General features: G+C 45.9%; 1 long non-coding RNA gene across 1 annotated transcript; it reads left to right on the forward strand.

Moving 5' to 3' along the window:
* The first annotated feature begins 10,110 nt into the window (after positions 1-10,110).
* LOC144943446 (uncharacterized) lies at positions 10,111-27,657 on the forward strand. Its single transcript, XR_013639500.1, has 5 exons — positions 10,111-10,198; positions 13,060-14,016; positions 15,895-15,973; positions 16,218-16,325; positions 25,909-27,657. It is a non-coding gene; the product is annotated as an uncharacterized LOC144943446 (long non-coding RNA).
* Positions 27,658-27,725: the final 68 nt, after the last annotated feature.

The raw sequence follows: 27,725 nt of genomic DNA on the forward strand, positions 1-27,725 counted from the left end.
GATTGCTTGTGTTGCAATCGAAACGTCGTAATATGTTATTTTAATTTATTATTTTATTTTTAGACGTGACTTAACCGAAAAGAACCAAAGAATAATTCCTGCAGTCACGAAAGCTCCTAAATTAAGATTGAACCACTTCTACGGGGAAGTTTTAAGCTTATCCTTTTTCTTTCTGGCTATTTGTTCTCTCTGCCTGTGTCCTCTCTTCGGAATTTTCACACTTAAAATTCTAACTTAGCAAATTTTGAAACACGTAATCAACCAGGCTATGCGTTAATTGTGTGTTAACCGACTCTCTGTGTTGTATTACATCACATTTCGATATTTTGCTAGGTTATTTAATTTTCGTGTGCCTGTCTCCTAATTTTCAATTTTGCGTGCCCCTTCCACATTGTCATCTTACTTGCAACAGGAGTACGTGGCCGTACACTCATTGATATGCTAATTCTCTCTGCCCCCTCCCTCTCTCCATCCCCGCCCCCCCCTCTCTATATTTAAGGGACCGTCACAGAAACGACCCCTCTCTTTGTGCCGATGTGTGTCCTCTTGCTGTGTGCCGTTGTGATGTATGTCTGCTTGTATGTCTGTCTATAGTTTTCTAGTTAGATTTTTGTTGCTATTTCTTTTATACCTGATGATGATTGCTTGTGTTGCAATCGAAACGTCGTAATATGTTATTTTAATTTATTATTTTATTTTTAGACGTGACTTAACCGAAAAGAACCAAAGAATAATTCCTGCAGTCACGAAAGCTCCTAAATTAAGAACCAACATTTACCGTGAAAACACCAACATTTACCGTGAAAACACCAACATTTACCGTGAAAACACCAACATTTACCGTGAAAACACCAACATTTACCGTGAAAACACCAACATTTACCGTGAAAACACCAACATTTACCGTGAAAACACCAACATTTACCGTGGAAACAGCAACATTTACCGTGAAAACACCAACATTTACTGTGAAAACACCAACATTTACAGTGAAAACACCAACATTTACCGTGAAAACACCAACATTTACCGTGAAAACACCAACATTTACCGTTAAAACACCAACATTTACCGTGAAAACACCAACATTTACCGTGAAAACACCAACATTTACCGTGAAAACAGCAACATTTACCGTGAAAACAGCAACATTTACCGTGAAAACACCAACATTTACCGTAAAAAAAACAACATTTACCGTGAAAACACCAACATTTACAGTGAAAACACCAACATTTACCGTGAAAACACCAACATTTACCGTGAAAACACCAACATTTACCGTGAAAACACCAACATTTACCGTGAAAACACCAACATTTACCGTGAAAACACCAACATTTGCCGTGAGACGATGATGCACAAAGCCATTGAGACCGTTCAGTCTATGAAACGCGACGATTATCTTAAAAAGGTAAATGTGGAGTCGCGAGGCATAGGCAACCTGCATTGCACACTTCACAGTTTATATACCTTATAATAGTAATAGCTTCACAAAGGCATTCAGGTAGAACTTAGTTAAATATTCATTCCTAATCGTTAATATAATATCCTTTTCCGTAGAGTAATGTGGATGTTAAGCATTAGACATTGTCATATATGTATGCAGTCAGACAAATGTAATATTTAGAAATATGACGTTATATTACACGTGGCAGTGTGGGGACAAGCATGGCTTGTTTTATCCATAAAATTGGGTTATAATCATGTTAGCATAAAATTTAGAGACTTTTTTTTCGTGTATTTCCTCAATACAAACATAACTTTTTTGCTTTCATTTATTATTTGGGAAATCCTATAGGTCAAAGATCTGCAGAGACAATTCATGAACGAGGAACAAAGGAAAGACAGAAGAAGATCAAGAGTAAGACCATCCAGGCGAGAGATGTGATATTTCATTGCCGACACTGCAATGGAAAAGTTTGCTGTGCCACAGACATCAGGATCATCAATGACATGCACCATGTGAATGTCCAGGAAAACTTTAAGTAAGTTTTATTGGCAAATGTTTTGTAATTCATATGCATATATGCTATACTTGCTGTCTGATAGTAAATGCTGATTTATTGGTAATTGATGTCAAACAATTTCTCTCCTCAGGAATGGCACATGTGCAAACAAGGCATCTTTGCTAAGCGATGGAGATAATTACATCGGTGGACAAATCTTATGCCCCAACTGCAAATCTGTGAGTGTGTCGCTCTCACTTTAAAACATTATTATTTTGACTCTGCCTAATCCCATGTTATTCACTGGATAATATTTAAATTATGTTCAAAAATAATATTATTGTCTCATTAACTATTGTGATGATAAGCCAGAATATAGGTTAGTTAGTAAAACATTGGGTATTTAAGTGCAATATCATGCAATCTCTCAGAAACTAACCTATTGTGCCTGAAATGTCAGTAAATGCATGCGTGCTATGTGGTGATGAAATCAAATTTAGATTGGCCCTGTCATAGCGATCAGAAATTCCCACGAGGACCTCAGGGTGCCTTGAACATGTTGCACCCTTGGATGAAGCCACCCCCGCTCTTAAAGCCCCTAGGCTCTCGTCATCGACGTCAAAACAAAGCAGATGTTCCCTCATTAGCCTGGTCAGACCTTGCAGTCATCCTTACTACCCCGGCTACATCAATTCGCCAATGACTCCCCTCCTGCCGCTGTCAATGAGACTTGGGCATGCGCAGAGCTCGTCAGGGATCAATATCTAAGTATGTACTCGGGCCAGCGGTGACAGGGCCCAGCACTGGTGTGTTTGCAACTCGTTGCAGAGGTTGCAAATCAAGCCCAGTCACTGCCCTGGTTAACCATTAAAATACGCCGCCGTCTGCTTCATAGTAGACGCTATAGATCCCATGACGTCATTGTAAAAGAGTAGGCCACATCTACTGGCGCTGTGGTCCAAATTGCAAAATTTGACAAATTGCTTAATTGGGAAGATACATAGCAGCATTGCCCTTACTGGCAGAGTAATGCCCACTTGCTGGCTCGTGCTCTGTTCTCCGTGTGCCTCAGAGACAGCACCAGGGATCCCTTGCCACAGGGTACCCCTCAAGATTACTGCATGGGCAACACGATGTACATATTAAGTGATGATGATCATGATAATACAGTATTTGTTGCTTGACCAATGGTTGCGCTGCTTTGTGTGTAATGCCCCAACAGCCTTGGACATCTTTGATGTTGTTTGTGGGGGAGTTATTTCCTTGTCTGTCGGTTGAAAACTTTCTGCTGAAGATTTCCAATGGACGCCCACTTTTTTGCAAGAAGTGGACAGAGATTCCCTTCAAAGTGGAACCTTTTGACTTCTCGGAGTATTGCACAAAGAAGCAATACTCTGAGTCATCGTGATGGTAAATGCATTATTCAGAAACCTGCTTGATCGTTGCTTGCTCTGTTATAGATGTTACATGTATGTATGTTTTGAAAGTTGACAGATTTTAAACTACTGTATTGCACTGTTTGGATGATTTTCTTGCAATGTGAAAAATATATGTTTAAAATATATATTATGAAGGTTAAATAACTATTAATTTGAACTGGATGTTATTAGGTTCCGTGATTTTAGTTCATCTTTAAAGTACATGCATATTCGTGGCAAACAGCACCTGAGTCAACACTTTTGTTCATTATCAAGTTGATTGGTTAGTTATATTTGTTTCCTTGTGTCCACGATTGTCCATTAACTGCAAATTTGCACAATCGGTGTACCTGTTTAAACTTGAGCTGTGCTCTGGCATAACTAATACACTTCCAATAAATTTTGTCTTAAAGATAGTGATGAATTCAATATTCTAGCTCTTGACTGTGCAGCCAGTATGGGCTTAATGTAAATTAACCACAAGTATAATTGTGAATTAAAGTTATAATGACCATGGATAAGGCCCATAGGGTCACGTGAGTGCACAGTAGGCCACGCCCACCAGTAGAGTAATCAATTCAGGGTACAGAGCACCGATTCAGATTCGGGTGGACGCTGTACAGTACAGGGGTTGAGCAGTGAGATGGTGTGAATTGGGGTTGATTGTTGTGCGTCTGGTCATAATTACGGATGCACGAATGCTCATCAGAAGAACACTTTGAAATAAAGAGTTTCAGTCACACAATCCTCTGGTGTCCCTTGGTGGTGGAGTCATCCTATTCTCAGGAGGGCAGAACACAACCCAGAGTATCCACTCAACGCCTCCGAACTCATCTATTATTGTTGTTGGTTTTTTTTGTACTTATTAACCGGTCTTTCCCCTCGTAACGAACACGGGAGGAGAGGGATAGGGCGGGCCGGTTACATCTGCATTAACGAAGCCTGCTTCACCTTTCCACTGGGAACGCCCCAAAAATGCATGGGACGTTAGATTGCATACCCTTATTATGTAGGAATGACTGTACGTTTGCTGAAACTTTATCATTGCGAAATCCTTGTTATGGTAAGGAAATAAAAATAAAATAAGTAAAGAGTCATTGTGCATTATTTTCCAAATTAAAGAAAATAAAAAGTTACATTTTGCAGTAATTTACAACTGAGAGCAACGGGACAGGTAGCATGTGAAAGGAACTGTATCTAGAAAAGTTTACAAGAATGAATAGGGAGTTTGGCATCATGCCAGATGTGGGTTTATAGTTTACACGTTGAGATTCAGTGGCAGGGCTGGTACTGGTGCAGTGCTTCTCAGCATTTTCCATTCCACCGACCTCTCTCGAGCTTGCTCGATCTTCGCGGCACACCAAACAAGCAAACATCATCGTGGGCCCTTCATCCAGCAGTGCATTGGTCATGGCTGATGATGTGTACGTGCACACGTCATGGAAGTGTGGAATTTCCACACACATCGCTCTGCCCTCAATGACCGCGTGTTCCATCATGCCTCGACGCTACTCAATTACAACTGCAGACACTTGATGCTCGGGTTTCATCACTCACCCTGCTCAGCCAATCAAGTGGGGGTGGGGGGGGGAGTTGTGTGTTTTGTGCGTGTCTTGTGTTTAATTCGTAATTGTTAGGATGGCCATCTGTTCCGTCTATTTCGTGGTTTTATTTGGATGCCCGTCTACTGTGTCCATTCCAATGTCGGTGTTGTGTTGATGTAATTGTTGTACATTGATGACTGGGGGTCTATGCGTTTATTTTGTTTGCGTTGATCATTTCAATATTGCCGTGACACACCTTACATTCTGGTGTGCTGCGGCACACTGGTTGCGAAGCACTGTTTAACTCATGGATGGTTTTCTCATTGGTTAGAGATAGTAGCTAGTGTTAGCTAGTGTACGGATCATTTATGGTGCATATCGAGCACTGCCGACTTCACCTTGGGTTGATATGTCCAATGAGGTTGCAGCTGCCCTACCCAAAGCTTCAAGAGTCACCCCCTCTACGTCTCTGCCACTCACATTTTTGTTATTTTGTTCTCAACCTCGTTTATTTTTGTTCCACCCACCATCGCTGTACCTAACCCCCATGCTGCCTCCTGGCCCTTGCCCAACCTCTCATCTACATCCTCACTCCTCAACCCTACCACCTCCCCATCACTGTCTGGGAATTTATCTGTCAGTGCTGCTCCCTTGCCTATGATAAACTTTGCTTGATTTCTCCAAGCCTTGAACAGCACTATAGTTTAACTCTTAAATGGGTTTCAGTGTTACCAGAAGTGTCTTTGCTCAAGAGAGAGCCTGTTTGATTTCCTTGATTCCTGAACAGTATTTAGCATTTTACTTTAACTACTTTGTTTGCATCTCTTCGAACATGTTATCACGTTGTTCCCTTGGGCTACTTAGCTGGCAAATGTGGGTATCAGGGTTACTGGGACAGGAAATGTTAAACATGGTTGAAATTACTTTGCTAGAACCGAATATATACATTTGACATGACTGTTTCCTCCGAATTATGTTTCAATTCGTGATTACTACTCTTTGGTTCTTTCGGTAAAGTCACGTAGGTGAACATAAAAAGAATAAAATAAAAAATAACTAGCCCAAGGGTCAGTGGGCGGGGCTAGAGAATGAAATTAAGCCCCGCCCACTGACCCTTGGGCTACACCCATCTCAAACCTTTATAACTCCCTGCCTTAGCAGTGCTCCCACCATATATTCTCAGCAGCTGTCCCGCTATATTTTTCACCTGATGACGATTGCTCGTGTTGCGATCGAAACGTGATATTATTATTTTGTATTATTTGTTCTATCTACGTACGTGGCTTTACCGAAAGACCCAAAGAATATAATGTACTTCTATAATGAGTCAAGAATGTCTGTGTCCCGCACGTGACGTCACTCAACGTCGGCCAGCCCCACTCATTAATAATCATGAACAGGTGACGTCCTCCACATGGACCCCCTGCATTAATAATCATGAGCGGGTGACGTCACTCCACATGTAACACCCCCCCTTATTAATAATCATGAGCAGGTGACGTCACTCCACATCGAACAGCCCCCCTCATTAATAATCATGAAGAGGTGACGTCTTCCAAATGGACCCCCCCCCCCCCACCATTAAAAATAATTAGCGGCTGACGTCACTCCACATGGGGGGCCGAGTCGCCTCCTCCCCCCTCCTCGGCGTCAACTTACAACCCTCACTACAAAGGCAGAACCCTCACGTCACGCGATCTCCGTAACGCTGTTGAGACATCAAAGTAAAAAGGACGTCATGATGAACAAGGGATTATAACATTTAAATGAAATAGTCTGTGTCACCGCGCCCTTACAAATTGCACACGAATTGATGCGATGAATATCATGTCGCGGTCTGCTTTTCACTTGCAAGTTTCAGATGTACTGCAATACACCCGTCCTTGGACGGGCTCTCGGCTTGTTGATTATATTTACCTTGATGATTGCCCTAAGCACTGTATTGTTTTGACAGGTTTATCGTGAGTTACATATTAAAAGCAGATATACATGCATATTCGTAATCAATCTTATTTATCAAGTAGATTCAAGGCGTAGCCATGGAGTCAACATTTGGGAGGACCAAATCTTCCAGGGGGTCGGGGGGTCCCCCCCCAGAAAAAAAATATAAATTTGAAAACTCATTTCCTGCCTAAAATATAAAAAAAATTTCACTAACACATAGGATGGCCTTTTTATTTTTTTTTTACAATAATGTCTAATAGTGTATTGTATTACATTTCTGTTTTTTCTTTTTTACCTTTTCTTGTTTCATTGTATGTAATGGCAGAGATTCGGGATTAATAAAGTACAACCATAACTTTCGATTTAAAGCTTTCGTGACTGCAGGGATTCATCTTCTCGGTTCTTTCGGTAAAGTCACGTAGAATGGAAATAATAAAATAGATGAATTCCTGCAGTCACGAAAGCTTTAAATCGAAAAATAATAAAATAATAAAAATAAAACATAATAAAATAATTCTCACGACGTTTCGGCCACAAAGCAAGTATCCGTCCTCAGGTGGAAAACAGGTCTGTCGACGAGACAGAGTCTGAAGACTCTATTTCCATTCTACGTGACTTTACCGAAAGAACCAAGAAGATACAACCATAACCACAATCATTTAAACAGAAATACATTTTATAGCAATATATTGGGACATTTTGAGGATACAGTATTTGAATATTGGGGGGGATGTGTGTCCCACAATTTAGTTTTTTATAATTACGGCTTTGAGTAGATTTCATCGAGAGAGTGCTGAGGATTCAATGCAGATTCTAGGAAGACACAGTCAGTGACAGTGATTGGGCGCCACGGTTGTGAGATGTTAACTCTCTCGCCTGGGATACAGGAGGTAGTGGGTTCAATCCTGACCCTGACGCTTGTATATTTGTAATCTGGAGGTCTCTCTCCCCGTGGTCGCATGGATTTTTCTCGGGGTCCTCTGGCTTATCTTTCCGCGTTTAGAGTATTTGGCTGCTATACATTTCCACATGATAAGCCACTTCGTTGAGCTATGTAGCTCAGTAGTCCTTACCTGGTAAATAAAATAGTTTAGTTTACACTGTGTTGTCTGGGCCGGTGGGTTCCTTCAGAGGCACCGCGGTGGTCTTCCAAATCTCCCTAATTTGAAACGCGAGCCAAGATTAACTCCCAAGTTTCAAGTTGATTTTGTTTAACCAGGTGATGAGAACCCAAGAAACCATGATAATCTCATTTACATTGTACGAGGGACATGGGTCATCAAAATTAAAACAGTCCAGCAAATTAATTAAGTATAAATCATAGCAAAAACAATTGTCACAGTTTTTTTGTATTTTGGAACTGCGCAGTGTTTTAGAGTAAGGGGCCGTCCATAAATGACGTCACGCGATTTTTGACGATTTTTGACCCCCCCCCCACTCATCACACGGCGTCACAAAAAGTCAGACCCCCCCTCAAATATGACATCAAAAAGCTCTGCCCCCTCCCCAAAAAAAAATTAAACATGCTTCAAATCGCTTTAAACTATTGTCATTGTAGTGCGTATTTAATGTGGCGCTGCTACTCTGATGTTGTAGGAGAAAACATTTACTAAAAGTCTATTTAATTAAGTAGAACGTGTTGTCTATATTTATTTAATGTTGCGCATTTTGATGTGACGTCACATTTCTCAAACCCCCCCTATGAGCGTGACGTCATTTATGGATGGCCCCGAAGAGCAAACGTTACATTCCCACAAGGGGAAACACTGCTACCTGGTGGCTAACACTATGCAGAACGTTGATGGACTTTCCTGCTTAGATCTGCGCACTTTCAATCGAAATCTGAATATTTTACTGGAGGAATCCGATGAGCTATAAAGCCCTTTTTCACAGATGTCCAGTAGGGGCGGGTCAAATCGTTAAAACAATAAATACACAAACACGATAGCAGCTATTAGCTTCTTCTTCAGCAGCGACCTGGCTACAATGGTAGCTCAATGATACGTGGCTTATCATGTGGACATTTATAGCAGCGAAAATAATCTAAATAATAATGGTTTACTTGAGCGTGATGCACATTTCCCGCGAATTTTTGTCATCTATTTTAAATCAATACTGTAACAAATACAAATGCTATTTTTTGTTTTGTCCATAAATGATGTCACGCGATTTTGGACGATTTTTTACCCCCCCCCCCTCGTCACACGGCGTCACAAAAAGTCAGAACCCCCCTCAAATATGACGTCACAAAGCTCTGCCCCCCCCCCCCCCCCCAAAAAAAAAAGATGCTTCAAATTTCTTGAAACTATTGTCATTGTAGTGCGTATTTAATGTGCCGCTGCACTCTGATGAATAAACATTTATGAAAAAGTCTATTTAATTAAGTCGTGATAATTTTAATATTTCCCTTCTACGTGACTTTACCGAAAGAACCAAGAATATAAGTAGAACGTGTTGTCTATATTTATTTAAAGTTGAGCATTTGATGTGACGTCACATTTCTCACCCCCCCTCCATGTGCGTGACGTCATTTATGGACGGTCCCTTAGTTTAGTCGAGAATGTGAAAGTGCAGTTGTTGCTTTGGATCTCCATCGGCCGTGAGAAAGACGACTGGGACAGGACCCAGTCTGTTCTCATAGAACGTGATAATTGCGTTCCCGAGGAGCACCGCGTTATAGAAATATCGCGTTATTATATTTCGATTTAAAGCTTTCGTGACTGCAGGGATTCATATTCTTGGTTCTTTCGGTAAAGTAACGTAGAAGGTAAATAATAAAATAATAAAACAATTTACGCGAAGAGTAATGAAGCTCTTGCAAATTATGAACATGATATGCTTTTATTCTTGGTTCCTTCGGTAAAGTCACGTAGAAGGGAAATAATAAAATAAAAGAAACGCCGTGAGAATGTCATTGTTGTATTTTAATTATTTTATTATTTCCCTTCTACGTGACTTTACCGAAATAACCAATATAAATATCGCGTTAATATTCAATTTATTTCTATTATTTCTATTGTTTTTTACCTATGTGACCTTACCGAAAAAACCCAAGAGTATATAAATATCGCGTTAATATTCAATTTATTTCTATTATTATTTCTATTTTTTTTTTACCTATGTGACCTTACCGAAAAAACCCAAGAGTATGAATCCTTGCAGTCATGAAAGCTTCAAATCTCGAATTTTCTATTTAAAAATCGCGTTTTGTTTGACCTACCCCCACCAACACCCGCGCCTGCGCGCGATCCGTAGCGGGCGTCTCTCCCGCCAGTTTGAACAGAGAGCTGGAGCCGTGAGGGGACAGAGAGACTCAACATCGCAACATCGCAAGTTAAACAAGGTACAGTACGTTCGTTTAACTGTGGCAAAATATTACTAACGAGCGCGTGTGCTCATCTGTATCGTCCTAGTGTTGCTCGAGGAACATTGTGCTCGTGTCTCTGTGTAAGGTCGACGCGTTATCTCCGAGCTCACGCACCACGGATTTCCGATTGTCACTTAATTGGCAGTTTTCGTTTGAAGCTTTCGTGACTGCATAAATCAATACTCTTTGGTTCTTTCGGTAAAGTCACGTAGGTAGATAAACTAATAGATCACCACGTTTAGATCGCAATAAAAGCAATCGTCTTTTTCACTTGAAGACGATTGCTTGTGTTGCGATCGAAACGTCGTGATCTATTTATCTAACTACGTCACTTTACCCAAAGAAGCAAATTAACGTTAAACTTTGCTCGGACATTGTCGATTAGGCCATGTTTATACAGTAATAGCTTGCGTTAACACGTGCAAGGAAACTGTCGACATACAACAACAACAACCGCCATTCGCCACTAAGTGGCGGTGACGTCACCACGACGCTTGTGCCAGGCTAGGTGCACCTTGAGGCCACGTGAAGTGTCGAACGCTCGCTGGCAGGAGATCACGGGGCAGACCCAGATGTCACAGGTCGACTGACTGAGATGACTGGCTGATGCACCACCTGTGCCCCCTACTGTGTCCACTTGCTGTGCTTTTGGCACCCGGCACTCCGCTCGTTGTGAGCGTCGCTCCTCCGCCCTCCGTTGTTGTTGGAGGGCGACTGCCTCCAACTGCCCAGTAGCGTCCTTCACCAGCCTCCTCCACAGAGGCCGATCTTGACACCACTGCTCCCAGTCATCGGCAAGTCCACTCAGCTCCACGTCCTCCTGTACCACATCACTCCATCTCTTCTCTAGCCCGTGCTGCGCCTGTTTAGCCCCCTCGATCCGGCCGAACAAAAGCTGTTTAGGCATGCGGTGGCTGGGCATGCGGTGGCTGGGCATGCGGTGGCTGGGCATGCGGTGGCTGGGCATGCGGTGGCTGGGCATGCGGTGGCTGGGCATGCGGTGGCTGGGCATGCGGTGGCTGGGCATGCGGTGGCTGGGCATGCGGTGGCTGGGCATGCGGTGGCTGGGCATGCGGTGGCTGGGAATGCGGTGGCTGGGCATGCGGTGGCTGGGCATGCGGTGGCTGGGCATGCGGTGGCTGGGCATGCGGTGGCTGGGCATGCGGTGGCTGGGCATGCGGTGGCTGGGCATGCGGTGGCTGGGCATGCGGTGGCTGGGCATGCGGTGGCTGGGCATGCGAGCTACATGACCCAGTCAGCGCAGCCTTGCCTGCCGGAGGAGCTCACCGATGGGACTTTGTCCACTTCTTTCAAGGATTTGTGAGCTCCTCACACAATCCAGCCTGGTTAAACCCAGGATGGATCGTAGGCAGGCCAGCCTAAATGTTTCCAACCGGCGAAGATGTTCCATTAGGGGCCGTCTATCAATGACGTCACGCGATTTTGGACGATTTTTGACCCCCCCCTTCGTCACACGGCGTCACAAAAAGTCAGACCGCCCCCCCCCAAGGTGCGTGACGTCATTTATGGACGGCCCCTTAGGGGGGTCCACGTTTCACAAGTGTAGTGACATAAGAAGGGAGGGGCTGCTGGGGGCTCTGGGACCCTGGGCGGGCCAGGCGCTTAAGCCTCTTGGCGCCAGGCGTGGGTTCCCAGGTGGGTCAGACGCTTAAGCCTCTTTGCGCCAGGCGTTGGGTTCCCAGGCGCTTAAGCCCCTTGGCGCCGCCAAAGGGGGGGGCTGTGTGTGCTCTGTGGGATATCTGGGGGCGCACACGGCCCCACCCCTCGTTGGGGACTAGGCATAAAAGGGGATCTCCCTGGACGATCAGGGCCAGTTGTAGCTCAAGACCCAAGACCCAAGACCCGCCATGTGAGGACCCTGGGATGCTGTGAGAGCCAGTGGTGGGACTCTGGAACTCCCGACTCTACGACCTTGTGAGGGCGAGTTCCAGAGCGTAGCCAGAGTAGTGTATCTAGGCTGTGTACCTAGGCTGTGTACCTAGGCTGTGTACCTGGGAGTTGTTACAGAGGATTGGGACTGTTGGACTGTTGGAGTGCTGTTGGATTGTAATAAAGAAGTTACCTCTACAAGTGTCTCCGGAACCCGTTACACAAGTATAGAGAAGTGAGGGAATGACCGTGGCCGAGAAGACCTGAAGCTTCGTGCGGAGCAACAGACCAGGTAGCTTCCACACAGCGTTAATGACCGTGGCCGAGAAGACCTGAAGCTTCGTGCGGAGCGACAGACCAGGTAGCTTCCACACAGCGTTATGCAACCGATGAAAATATAATGCCGCTCGACTGATTCGGAGTGAGACCTCCACTGTTAAACCGGAACCGGTCATGACCACACTGCCCAGGTATGGGAAACTCTCTACTCTCTCCAGAACTGCCCTATCACTAATTGGGAGTTGTGGAGTGTTCGATGGTACAAAATACCCAGGCAGGTGCTTAGTTTTGGTGGGGCTGATGATAAGGCCCCACCTCTCCGTGGCAAGCTCCAGGTTCTACAGCAGCGCCTCCAACTCCTCCTCCGAGTGAGCAGCAATTACCAGATCATCGGCATACATAACATAGTTGAGCAATAGGGAGCCATCCCTTGACCGCACCCGGGCATCGATCAGCCTCCCATTGTATCTGTAGATACAATGCATTTGCATCGTGTGCTTTCGTGATAAAGTGACGCTATTAAACGTAGACAAGGGACTTTACGTGCAGTGCAGCTCGCACTCTGATACCATTGTATGAGAGGATACAAACAACGTGTGGGACCAACATTTGTCACTATTCTTAAATTGTTCACAATTCTAATACATTATGGCCTTTTTACTTTCCAGATCCTTCAACAGTTGCAAAGAGGAGTTGGCATCTGAAGCAGATTGCAAGAGCTGCACGAACAGACCGCTTTTCGTCAACGCGTCGAGAGACAATGGGTGCATTTTAACAAAACTGTAATCCAGCAAAAAAAGCAGCGTATTAAGTGCAAATATAAGAGACTTCTACTAGACAAGCACAAGGCTGGGCGTTGATGCCGAGAAGATTGATTTGAAGTAATTTACGAAAACGGGAAACCTTTTTTTGGAAGATTGTACATGTCCATTCATAAGATTTTGACATGTTCAAAATACTTTTTATTTGAGGAAACCCAATGTTTTACTCGTACAAGAACTTGTTAATGTGCTAAGTTTTTTCAGAAAATAATTGGCTGGTGAAAAAGTTAATACGAGTGCACATATATTCTACAAAAAGGATCAAAGGCTGCAGAGACAGTTTTGCAGTTTCTAATTTAAACATTTAATTTGGGAGCTGCATATATTTTAAATACACCATATTTACCGGAGTATCTGCCATTGCTAGGCATATAACAAAGCATAATATCGATTTGTATGCAGAAATGCATGCAAAAATATCGGCAAAGAGGCTTAATAGCAAGATCGATGCATCACCCCGTAGGAAGTTTACTCAAAGGTCTGTGTCACGGGAGTTTGAAATAAAACCTGGAAAGCAATCCACTGGAAAACAAACTAATTTAAGGAGTTCTACTGTGAAAAATGCAATTGATAAACTGTTTAGCTTTTCTCTGAGATCGAAGAGATGTTTGAAAACTGTAGACTACATTGAGAAGTTTAGTTCAGATGAAGATTTTGAATCTCCTAAAGAAAAAAAGATTAGAATATTGAAAAAGGTGACCAAACAAGAACATTTAAAAAAACAGCATGGATCCCCTTTGAAAACAAATCAAGATAAAATTGCACCTCGTCCAAGCAGTGATGGTTCAACAGCAAGCAGTTATGGTATGGTCTCTCATACAGGTTGCATCATCTGAAGTAAAATAATGTTAATTTGTCGTGCGTACAATCATGAACACTTCCAACTGGAGTTGTGCCATAAAAGTTGACATTATATTAGGGGTGTACCAGATGTCCACTTTTGTTTTTAATTGATTTCCGGTAGAGCGTGTCCTCTAAATCACGTCGGCGATAAACCACATACCACACTAATAGGGATTTTTTTTGGGGGTGGGGGATGACCTCAAAAAGAAAATCGCAGTATGCAAAGCAATGCAGAATTGTCTCCATGATGCTCAGAAATATAATATACTCTACCAGGATAGTACATTTGACCGGACAGTTTGACCGAGCAATTTGACTGCTTGGTGGGATGTCACTACAGGTATCCTTCGATTTACAGAAGGGATGCGTGAAACAAAAACATGCATAAAACGAGATTTTCATACATCGAAATGGCTTTCCCCATTAATTTAAGACTTTAAATTTAGAGATGCGTTTCGGACAGTTTTCACAGCTCTACTCAATTAAGAATATACGGATATGACTTTTCACAATACAAAATATAACATAGAACAAATATTTAAAGGATTGAATAATAATTTAAAACGGGGAACTCGCAAAAGATCTACATGTTGGAATGATTGCAATGGTGAAGGGATACCGTAACGCTGTCGCTTTTGGATAACTAGCCTTTTGCCCGTCCAAGGACGGGTGTATTGCAGTAAATCTGAAACTTGCAAGCGAAAAGCAGAACGCGACCTGATATTCATTGCATTAATGCGTGTGCAATTTATAAGAGTGCGGTGACACAGACCTAATTAATTTTAAGGTTATAATCCCTTGTTCATCATGACGTCCTTTTTACTTTGATGTGTCAACAGCGTTACGGAGATTGCGTGACGTGAGGGTTCTGCTTTTGTAGTGAGGGTTGTAAGTTGACGCCGAGGAGAGGGGAGGAGGCGCCCCGGCCCCCCCATGTGGAGTGACGTCACCTGCTAATTATGATTAATGGTGGGGGGGGGGGTCCATTTGGATGACGTCACCTGCTCATGAATATTAATGAGGGGGGGATGGTCGATGTGGAGTGACGTCACGAGCGTTAAGGACATTCCTTGGTGATTATAGTAGGTATATACATCCTCCTGGGTCTTCTTGTTTTGTTTCATGGGGCGTGCCATGCGAAATTTCGTTTACCTGGAAATTCGATTTCGTCCACAATTCGTTGAATGAACGTTTGTAAATCTAGGGATACCTGTACTGTGACCATTGGGTTGTGCTTTCCAGAATTGGCTCGTGATTTTTGGTGGTTTCAGTAAATTGTTTAACCTTTTGTAGATTTATTACATACAAAACAACAAATAATACCATATTTTTGTTATTTTCTTTGAACCTGTCTATGTGACTTTACCGAAAGACCCAAAGAATATGAATTCCTGCCGTCACGAAAGCTTTAAGTCAAGATTTAATGTTAATTTAGTTGTGGAATTTTTTGAAAAAGGAATATATATACCTGTGCATCTCACCCTTCAATTATAATCAGTGTTTAGTTTTATTTGGTTTAATGCGTGGAATTGTTTGACATTAATGAAAATGTGTATCTTGAGTCTGCCTTTTAAAGGTTTACTATTCGTATTTGACTTAAGAACCATGTTGACACCAAATTAAGATGTTCAGTATTCAATCGAATCTTTTTTATTTGGTGCACCCTTAAGTAATATCAAAGCAAATGCAACAAAATCTTCAAATGTTTCACATAAGGGATTTAATTTGTGGGCTATCTCTTTATCATTTCAATTTCAAGAACAATTTGGAGTTTCCTAAATGTGAATTTCAGCTCCAGCTCAGTGTCTTGTGACTCTTTATGAACCTTTGACCTTGCAGATCCCAGTGATTTATCTTGTGATCAGTGGGTGTTGATTAAACCCAAACTTCCTTATTCTGGACAGAAATATTCTGGAAGGTAAGTCTAAAAAACAATGTCATTTAAGTTTTGATTTAAACTGTCTCCTGTTCCTTTAATTTAACCACATTTTTGTTAATTATCTATGTCACACAATTGAAATACTGCAGTAAGTTTGTTTTATTTAACGATTTAAATGCAAATTGTGCATGCACTCGTATTAACATTTATTTAAAATGTTCTGCATACCATATTAATATTTATCTCCTTTGCATTATTGCTTTGTAACTTTTATTCGTAATAGAAGTGTGGATGAGGTGTCAAAGAGACTGCGGGATACATCCATGTCCATCCAGCTGAAGGAAAGGCACAAAAGGATACATTTGATTAGTCGTGCTGTCTTCCTGAAGAGGTATGCATTGTTCTCTGCGTTGTTAATTTTAGGTAAAGTCCATTGAACAAAGTAATTTTGCCGTCACGTGTAATATTTTATTTAACTTGGTTATGTTTTAAACTGGTCGATTTTCTAAATAGAGTAAAATTTGTCTTGTGCACAACCTTATCTGCATTTCCTATTAGTGGGGCTGAACCACAATCTTTCCTATTGCTTACCAATGAGTTTTCATTTGAATTTTTGCCAACAAGAACCTTTGACAACTGCAAGATTCCCCCCATTAACCGTTTCAATAGATAATGAAAACATCAAGCAGCAGCTAACAATCCTTTTTATAGTTATTTGTGGATAATATAAATGATGGCAACTGGATAATTAAAGACAAAGATGAAGATTATAGACCATAGTTCTTAATTGCCAGGCCCACGGGCCACTGACGCCCCCTGGTGGCCTTCAGTGGGGTCCCTGATATGCGGCCTCCAACAATACACACATTTAAAAACACCCCCTCGTGCCGTCAAACCCAATAGTTTTAAATGTCTAGCAGCCCTCACACTGATGTCTTATCGGCAAAAGTGCCCCCCCCTCTCTGAAATTGAGTGAAGAACACTTTATTAGACATTGTCACTACCATAGCCACCATCCTCTAATGTCGTTGCTGGCATTAATACTTGTTGTAAGTTACTGGTGGTTTATCATTTCCACTGCTTTCACGTCACTGCTGCTATGACAGTATACTGGGACAAGTGTTAGAAGGGCACCCAGAGAGGTTAGTGACCACACATGATTCAAATACAATACTACTTTATATTATGTCGCTGTGGTCAGTTACAGCCTGGATAAGGATTACAATTAGGAGTGCCAATTGCCACCGGTCTGAGATGGTGGTGAAGACAATGGATGAAAGTGGTTATGGTAATGTTGATGAAGATTATTATGATTTTGTATATTTAAAAACGTTGAGGATGTCATCTTCACAACGTTTTCCAAGTTACTGCGTATGCAACTGCATTTGTAAGTTGCTGCATCCTATCCCCTTTATCTGTGATTTTAACAGATAATTTCAGACGATACAGTTTTTTTTCATCAGACAGGAAGAAAATTGCTATTTTATAAGAATGTGTTAACCCATGATGGGGGTCCTCCCAAACCATCACAGATATGAGGATACTAACTGTATTGTCAATATCAAAGTGTTTTCTGCAATTGTACAATTTTCTGTGGTTACCTTCAAATCATCTGCAGATGTAACAGCACCTGTTTGTGATATATGGCATGAAGTTAAATCTGACTTCAGAGCAGACAAATTCACTTCATAAATCTGAATTTACTATTTTGTGTATAATTTGTAGATAACCCTTTGTAAGATTCTGTGATGCCGTCTGTGAATGTAAAAATATGACAACTAAATCGCAGTTATATGAAACGTAATCAGGTGCTGTTAACGTTAAAGATGGTTCCATCCGAAAAAAACCAAGTCGTTCTATATATGTGAAGTATTGGAAAATGACGGCAGGAAACTCCTTGACGGGAACACACTTCTTTTATTAAATCTTGACTTGTAACAATACAACGCGTGGCCTCTCTTCTTCACAATGCGCTTCTCTTGACTCTGGATTCTGTGCTGCTGGCTCTCTGTGCCTCGTGTAGACTCCGCGCCTCGGCTACACTCCTCTCTCGCCTCGTGTAGACTCTGCGCCTCTGCTACACTCTCCACTCGCCTCGTGTAGACTTTGCATCTCTCTCTCTGGCTACACCGTATGCATACTCGGCTCGTGTAGACCTTTCTCTCTCGCTGGCTACACACTATACATTACTCAGCTCGTGTAGACCGTTCTCTCTCGCTGGCTACACACTATACATTACTCAGCTCGTGTAGACCGTTCTCTCTCGCTGGCTACACACTATACATTACTCAGCTCGTGTAGACCGTTCTCTCTCGCTGGCTACACACTATACATTACTCAGCTCGTGTAGACCGTTCTCTCTCGCTGGCTACACACTTATACCTTACTCTCCTCTACTCTCCATTACTCTCCTCTCCGGGCTCTATCTCTGCACCTTCGTCTTCATTCTTAGATGGTTCCACTTCTCCCTCTGCTCCTCTGTGCATCACCTTATATACCCCTTCTTCCCGGGAGACGGAGCGGATGCGGACCTCAACGTCGGCACCGCTCCTCAGTTACCCAATCCCCACGCGCTATCCCTACGATCCGGTTCCGCTCAGCGCGTGTTTCCACTCCCCGACCAATCACACCGCGCTGCTACCCGATCACTCCCTCTGGGCGCGTCACCGGCACACAGCCAATCAGCAGCACTACCCCCACCCGCGCACTGACGCCTGCTCCTCCCCGTCAGCGCGCGTCACCACACACACCCGTACATACGCGCTGGCACACGACATATACACCCAGCGCGTATCACCACTACATCACCCCCTCCCACATAGCTCGCAGCCGGCCCGGCTGCTAACAACAACCAACCGCGACGATAAAACGACAACCAACAAAAAAAACCCCGTAGCCCCCCGAGTGTGCCCCGTAACATAACACAACAACAACAACAAGAATAACTATGTACAGATTGACAATGAACCCGAAAAGTCAACAATAACACGATACGAGCAAATTCGAAACGAACGCGCCCCACGTCCCTGCGACTACACGCAGTGACGAGGCGCTCCAACTGCCCCGACTCCTCACGAGGCAGGTCATGCAAAGTAGCACGACCTGGCGCGAGTCCGTCTGGCTGGTCCATCGTATGGGGCGGGACACTGACGACCGTCCGGCGGTTCCGGCTGCTCCAGACGGCGCGGAACGGGCCTGAAAGGGCCGGCCCCGCCGCGGAGATCCGGCCGCCGGTGATCGGCAGCTGTCAGTTCCGAGACACCTGGGAGCAGATCAGGCGAAAATACGTGTGGATCAGGCAGAGACATTTCCCCCTCTGGGTCGCCGGTCACGTCACACGCCCGGCCATCACGACACAAGGGGAGGCCATATGGAGGCGAGAACGGTTTCAGTCGGGAGGGGTGAACGTACCACCGGCGCTTTCCCCACTTTATCTGAACGCACTGGGGCCGTGCAACGCGCATGACCTCCACGGGTCCCCTCCACGGTCTCAACAATTTAGGCGACGTAGCCAAGGGTGCCTGAGGGCAATGCAGCCAGGCCCTGTCACCTGGTTTCCATTCGTGCATGGACGCCTTCCGTGCCCGCAACCGTTCATTAGCAATTTGGCGAGCCCGCGAATTAAGCCGCGCGGCCTCCCTCGCCTCTGTCAGCTTGTGAATATTAAACTTAATATGTTCTGCCAAATTAGAATTAGTTCGTGGAGCGGACAGGCCAAGTTGCGTTTCTATTGGCGGGTCAGCTTCCCGACCGTACATCAAATAGAATGGGGAAAACCCCGTAGCTGCATGGGGGGCCATTCTATACGCGGCAAGGACTCCCGGGACCTGCAGGTCCCAATCTACATGTGCCTCGCACACCTGCTGGCACAGCATGGAAGTCAAGGTTTTGTGGAGTCTCTCCACCATCCCGTCAGTCTGCGGGTGGTACGGGGAGGTACGCACCTTCTTGGTACCCAACAGATCGCACACCTCTTGCAACAATTTACTCGAAAAATTTTTACCTTGGTCGGTCAGCAGGCGTTCGGGAGCCCCCTTGTCCAGGACATAGCCCTGGACGAAGGCATCCGTCACAGCCGCTGCCGACTGGTTAGCGAGAGGCCACGCCATAGGCCATCGGGTAAAGTATTCGACCCCCACTAACAAATATTTATTCCCTCTCGGCGTGACTGGGAAGGGCCCCAAAATATCGAGTGCAACGAGCTCGTTGGTACGCGAGACCTGAATAGATTGCAGCGGTGGATTAGCTGCCACGGCCGGTGGTTTACGCCTGGCGCACTCAACGCACCCCTTCAGAATATGCACCACATCACTTCCCATTCCCGGCCAGTAATAGTCACGCTGAAGCAGGGCAAGCGTCTTGTTGACTCCCAAGTGCAAGAGGCGTTCGTGTGCCGCCAAGACAACCCTCCCCCTCACAGCGGAAGGCACCACGAGTGCGTTCCGCCGGGACAAACTGTCCCATTTCAATAACACGCCCCGCTCAAGTACATAGGAGCCGGTACGCTCCTGGTCCCCCTCGGGACCCCCAACCTTGCGGCGCAATGCTAGCAGCGAGCTGTCCGCCATCTGGAGGCGGCCCCATTCGCTGAGCGACAGCGAGAGCAGCGAGTCCCGACCCTGAGAGGCAGTGGAATCATCCCCGATCGGTGCGCCCGCTGTCGCAGCCAGTGCCCCCATCTCCCCCGCAAGCGTCGGTTTACAGCGCGCCGATCCCGACAAACACGCGCATTCATCACAAGGCAACAACCGCGACAAGCAATCGGCATTCGTGTGTCGCAACCCCTTACGGTACGTAGTCGTAAACTGATAGTCCTGGAGGACTTCCAACCAACGCGACAACTGGCCCGAGGGCTGGGCGACCCTCAATGAATACTGTAGCGCCGCGTGGTCCGTTCGGACTGTAAAGTGACGACCATAAAGATATGGCCTAAACTGCTGCACAAAAAAAACAATGGCAAGCAGCTCGCGACGGGTGACACAGTAGCGCTGCTCCGCCGGAGACAACACCCTACTACCGTAGGCGACAACTCTTTCGACACCCCCAACGACTTGGGATAGCACCCCCCCAATGCCCGTGTTGCCAGCATCCGTGTCCAGCAAAAAGGGACTGGCAAAATCGGGATAACACAAGGGTGGGGCACCCACCAAGGCGTCCCGGAGGGAGCGAAACGCGGCCTCCTCCTCCGGTCCCCATTTGAACTTCACTCCCTTCGCCGTTAGAGCGTGCAAGGGTTTTGCAATAGTGGCGAAGTGCTCAACGAACCGCCGATAATAAGAAGCAAACCCGATGAAACTACGCACGTCGGAAACGGACGTAGGTGTCGGCCACGAACCGACACAATCCGTCTTCGCGGGATCGGTGGAGATCCCCGAAGAATCGACAATGTGACCCAAGTATCTAACGGACCTACGAAGGAGGTGACATTTGGCCGGTTTAAATTTCAACTTAGCCGATCGCATTCGCAAGAACACCCCTCTCAATCGCCGGAGGTGTTCCTCAAACGTTTTACTGAAAACAATGACATCGTCCATATAAATCAAGCATGTATCCCACTGCAAGCCCGACAAAACCAGCTCCATAAGTCGCTGAAACGTCGCTGGAGAGGAGTGAAGTCCCATGGGTAACCGGTTAAACTGGAACAGCCCCCCTGGAGTCCGAAATGCTGTCTTAGGTTTCGACTCTTCGTCGAGCGGCAACTGCCAAAACCCCGATAACAAATCAAGAGTCGAAAAATATCGCGCACCAGACAATGCATCGAGGGACTCATCCATCCTGGGGAGCGGATACGCGTCAGCCACAGAGATCTTATTCAGGCGACGGAAATCAACGCAGAATCGCAGGGACCCGTCCTGCTTCTTAACCAGCACAATAGGCGCTCCCCACGGGCTAGAGGAGGGCGAAATAATATCGGCTTCTAGCATATCGTTAACAGCCGACTGAACATGTTCCTTCTCCACGGGACTCAGTCGGAAGGGATTTAGCCTGACCGGCGCCGCATCGCCCGTTTCAATGTGATGGTGCAACAAATCCGTGCACCCAATGTCATACTTATGTTTACTGAATACATCAGAGAATTCAATGAGCAACTCGGGCAGCGCACCCAACTGCGCCGCCGACAAATCGTCCGAGGCGGCACATAACGAATGGACCCACTCAAGGTCTTCCCTTGGCTCAACGTTCCGCGCGGGGCTCGAGCCCACCTGTGCAACCAACCCATCATCCCCAGGGACCTGCGCCGCGTGAGCCAGCACGGTGCCCTGCGGAATGACAGCTGGTCGCGACCCCGCGTTCAAAACCATCACAAACGGATCCCTGTCAGCCCGCACCAAAGTGTGAGCCACCGATAAATCAAGACCCCCGACAGCCTTGTTAGAAGGACCCAAAAGCATACTCTGTCCCGAAGCCTCCCTCACCCATGGTTTCCGCAACCGGAGGGGAATCAACATCTGTGAACCCGGGGGCACTTGCACTGTCTGCGTCGCCACCGCTTGTATCGTAGCGCACGCCGTCCGAATGTCAGTAGGGCCCGTCAAAAATGAAATCCGGCGACCCGATGGCAGTTCAATGCATCGTTGATCGATAAGAATTTTAATGGGCATTTTAGCCAAAAAGTCAGTGCCCAAAAGACACGGAACTGCCAAAGAAGACGAAACGAAAACGGGTCCCGACAATTTGATATCTCCAATGCAAATGGACGCCCTAACCTGACCGATAATGCCCAACGATCCCCCATTAGCGGCGTAAAATGGCACATCCACTGGAAGCAGCGGACGACATTGGACCGGAAGAATATTATAAATGAGGTCCGATATAATAGTTGCCGATGCCCCCGTGTCCACTAACACCCTAATCTCAACCCCATCAATAGATCCCGTAACAACGGACGAACCCGCCGAAGCAGCCACAATTCTATGCCCCAATTCCGCCCATTCAATGTCTCCCTGGTCCCGGCCGAACCCCCCTCGCCGAACCGAATCCCCGAACCTTAACCGGCCCTCCTCCGCCGCAACGCGGCGTCCCATGTGTGCCGAATAAACAGGCCGAGCGTGTGAGGTGCCGCGACTTGCCGGGGATTGTAGAGATGACTTGGGCTCTCGGTCGTCGTCCAGCCGAGCTCCCATGGCGCGCTGCCGCGGAGCGCGGCACCCGGACGCCACGTGGCCCCGGAGGCCGCAGTTATAGCACGTGACGAGGGTCGGAGTAGATCTTGGTTGCTCCGACTTTCGGCCCGATCGCAGAGGCGACCGGGCCCCCGGCCTCCAGTCCCCTGGTCGTCCCGTGGCGAACGCCTCCTCTCGTGGGCTGACGACTTGGGGTTCGGCGACCACCAAACCCGGGGCTGCGACGACAGCAGCGTTGCAACCAACGCCTTGCTTCCGTTGTAGGGCCTCGTGCGCTTGAATACTCGTGGCGACTCTCAAAGAAGAAATATCAATCTCGTCAGCTGTGTTGATAGGGACCCCCAGGTCCTGCGCCAACTTGAGCAGCTGCTCCAAAACCATCGCGTCTTGGCCCTCCTCGTCCATCCGAGGGAACGCAGCATCAGCAAGAGCCAGCAACGCCGTGCGATAGGCCAGCGCGGTCTCCGTGGCCGCTTTCCGTCTTGCGTAGAACTGATGGCGGCACGTAGAGGGAGGCCCGTAGACCCTAGCCAACAAACCCAGCGCATCCTTCAGCGTGGAGCGGTCCGACTTCCGTGCAGCCCTGAAGGCCGCGAGCGCATCGTCGTCCAGCATGGCGGGCAATGCCCGCAGCGCCGTAGCATCGGACCACGCTGACATCTCTTGATGCGCCAAAAACCTTCGCTGAAATTGGCCCCAGTCTCCGCCTTCCGCCTTGAAGGCTGACAACGTGGGCAGGCGCTGCTGAAAAATGAAGTCATCCGCCTCGTGGTTCCTCTCCGCCTGTCCGTCGGTGTCTAAGATGGCGGCTCCAGCAGCAGACGTAAGATGGCGGACCCCCTCGCGCGCTGATGACGTCGATGCGCGCGCTTGGGAACCCACCACCACGTGGCGCTCGCCGTTCCCGCCAAAAGTAGGCCCAGGCGCAATGGCGGGAATCCCCCATTCGTTTTGGCGGGAATCTGCGGGGCGACCTTGTAAAATGTCCCCCACCGTCCCCGCTCCTCCCGACGAGCTGATCTCCGCCAAGATGGACGCGGCGGCGAGCAGCAGCTCCGCCAGTCGGGAGTGCGCCTCACGAAGCCCGGCGTCTGTCCCCGGTCGCTCGGCCGGCGCCGTCGACGGACCCTGCAGCGTGGGCAAGTCCTCTTCCTCACCCCCCGCCACCAGCGGCCCCGAGTCGTCCAGGTCTTCCTCGCGGTCAATCCCGTGGGTCCTACGGGTCTTCCTCGTCTCCATACTTGGAAGCCCGTTTCACTTCTGACGCCAGATGAAGTATTGGAAAATGACGGCAGGAAACTCCTTGACGGGAACACACTTCTTTTATTAAATCTTGACTTGTAACAATACAACGCGTGGCCTCTCTTCTTCACAATGCGCTTCTCTTGACTCTGGATTCTGTGCTGCTGGCTCTCTGTGCCTCGTGTAGACTCCGCGCCTCGGCTACACTCCTCTCTCGCCTCGTGTAGACTCTGCGCCTCTGCTACACTCTCCACTCGCCTCGTGTAGACTTTGCATCTCTCTCTCTGGCTACACCGTATGCATACTCGGCTCGTGTAGACCTTTCTCTCTCGCTGGCTACACACTATACATTACTCAGCTCGTGTAGACCGTTCTCTCTCGCTGGCTACACACTATACATTACTCAGCTCGTGTAGACCGTTCTCTCTCGCTGGCTACACACTATACATTACTCAGCTCGTGTAGACCGTTCTCTCTCGCTGGCTACACACTATACATTACTCAGCTCGTGTAGACCGTTCTCTCTCGCTGGCTACACACTTATACCTTACTCTCCTCTACTCTCCATTACTCTCCTCTCCGGGCTCTATCTCTGCACCTTCGTCTTCATTCTTAGATGGTTCCACTTCTCCCTCTGCTCCTCTGTGCATCACCTTATATACCCCTTCTTCCCGGGAGACGGAGCGGATGCGGACCTCAACGTCGGCACCGCTCCTCAGTTACCCAATCCCCACGCGCTATCCCTACGATCCGGTTCCGCTCAGCGCGTGTTTCCACTCCCCGACCAATCACACCGCGCTGCTACCCGATCACTCCCTCTGGGCGCGTCACCGGCACACAGCCAATCAGCAGCACTACCCCCACCCGCGCACTGACGCCTGCTCCTCCCCGTCAGCGCGCGTCACCACACACACACCCGTACATACGCGCTGGCACACGACATATACACCCAGCGCGTATCACCACTACATATGTACCGAGGGTGCTTTTTCCACATGACACACGTTTTGAACTTCGTTCACAAGCAAAAATAAACTTTTAAACTACGGTCAACTTTTTTTTCTACAATGTTTGACACGTGCCAGATAGTATGGGACGCAAGAGCTGTTTTTTGGGGGGTTTCATCTTCATTTTATCAAATGGTACTGATTGATATTTACGCAAAACTTTAGTTTTATTTGAAAAGCAACCTAACGTTGGTAATGAGATTTTGTAACTAAATGGTACTGTTTATGTTAATTTTTTTAACAGCAAAATATTTAATACGTGCATTTTTAATGATGGGCTTGCACAAACTGTTTGAACCTTCAATTTTTTTTTATACAAAAAAGGTCTGATTTCCTGCTCTAATGAGCATGGAGCAGGTGCTCATCTATTTACAGCCCTGAACCAGTGGTGGAAATTCCATATTCTTATGGCTGCCATAAAGGGCTACTGATTTTATTCACCCTGGAGGGATAAAGCTGAGTCGACCCCCAAATCAGGATTTGAACTTGCAACCATCTTATTGCGAGCCGCTCCCTCTTACCACTCAGTCATCTAGAGATTATTGAATATGTTCAGTTGTCAATTAATTGAAGTAAATTTTGTTTCAATTCCTGTTCACAGAAATCTGAAATTGGGAGAAAAGACTGTGCAGAGGTTTTTGAATGAGAATATCTCAATCAAAATCCACGGTCAACAGCAGCATGAAGATTCACCAAAACGGAGCACACTCGCCCAAGAAGTGTCACAAGATACAACAGATGAAGAAAAAAAGTGCGCAGAAAAATCCAAGCAGAACACTTCTGTCAGTGGCATTGCAATTGCTGTTGGAGAGTCAATGGCAACTGCCAATGCACCTTTGAAGGAAGATTTTCTGTTAAACATCTCGGCTAATGATCCATGTTCAGTTGAGAATGACACAAATATACAGCCTGAGCACAGTTGTCAACGACAGCATGTATCAGAGTTGGAGGGGCAGCAGATACTCAAGGTAGCCTTAGATATCAGGTCGTCAGCATTGGATCCTTCAAAATGTAGCACACATGCAGAGCAGTTGAACAATAATGCTCCTTTATCGAGAAAAAATTTGCTTTCTAGGAAAATGAAAAATGTCTCGCCTCCAAATCTTGATGCGTTGAAGACGTCAACAGGTACAACTTTGGATTGTGATGTAAAGCAAACACTTGATGAGTTACCAAAAGATTCTGAAATAGCTGACACAGTAATTCAAAATGAAACTTCGAATAACATTAGTTCGCGACTAAGAAAAAGACCAAATGACAGTGGGCTTAGTGGTGATCAAAGTTTCCATGGTAAACACCTCAATCCAGATAATTCAATCAGAGGAGCAATTGATTTCCAGACACCCGATAACACACAGTCTGCAAAACGGTACAAGCTACGTTCCCACACAGAACTAGATGCACAGCCGCAGTCAAGCAGCATTTCTATACAGAGTATCAAAAGCTTGTATGGTTTACCAAAGAATATCTCACCCCTGAAGCAGAGTGTGCCTGTCGACTATATTCTTGCCAATGAAGATGACAGCCCTATTTTACAAAACAATGGGTCCAAAATGGATACCCAAGAAAATGGGGATGATGAAGCAGATGCAATCTCTGCGTCTAGGCAAGTGAAAGTTAACAGTACGTCTCATTTCCAGGATGAGGATGAAGCATTTTCCCTCTCCCAGCAACCAATTGTTGCAGGACCATTTCGTTCTTTATTTTTTAGGGCCATTGATTCCAGAAGAAGTACAATGTGGTCTTTTGTGAATGAAAACTGATACTTGTATTCTTCAGTGTTGTGCAATTTATTTGGATAATTTTAGTGGAAATCTTTTTTTAAATGTTCCTGACGTTCTAACATTTGACTAGACTCCTGTCTCATTCAAACATTTTATTCAGGAAGAATAGTTGTTATAAAACAATATTTTATGATAAATTTGACATTGTAGAGAAAGTGACAATATTTGTTTACATTGGCTTTGATCAATGTGTTGTTTGAAATAGATGTTAAATACGCTGTGATGTAGTTGCAATTCATTTTGCCTTTAAACAAAAGCTTTGAGACCTATATTATATTGGGATTTCATCAAAAGGACAGTGATTATTTGATATGTTCCCACGTGCATTGCATACGTTTTGCTTTGTTTTGTATGCATGTTCAACTTTCGCACCGTAAGTGAAAACGCATTTCTTTAGAACTATTTTTTTTATGTTTAGTTTGTTGTCCTTCCCCGCACCTCCGAATAGCACGGTTGGCTATGTACGGTTTCAAAGCAGTCCAACAACATACGGAGCCAACTTTGCTAGGGGAAGGACCACGAACTAAACACAAAAAGCAGTTGTTTTTTTATATGTGCTTGAAATTGTATTCACATCTAATTAAACTATTGTACATGTTGTTTTGTGTGCCACCATGTATATACTGACTTAAAA

The sequence above is a fragment of the Lampetra fluviatilis genome, chromosome 2, assembly GCF_964198595.1.
Source record: "Lampetra fluviatilis chromosome 2, kcLamFluv1.1, whole genome shotgun sequence".
Lineage (NCBI taxonomy): Eukaryota > Metazoa > Chordata > Hyperoartia > Petromyzontiformes > Petromyzontidae > Lampetra > Lampetra fluviatilis.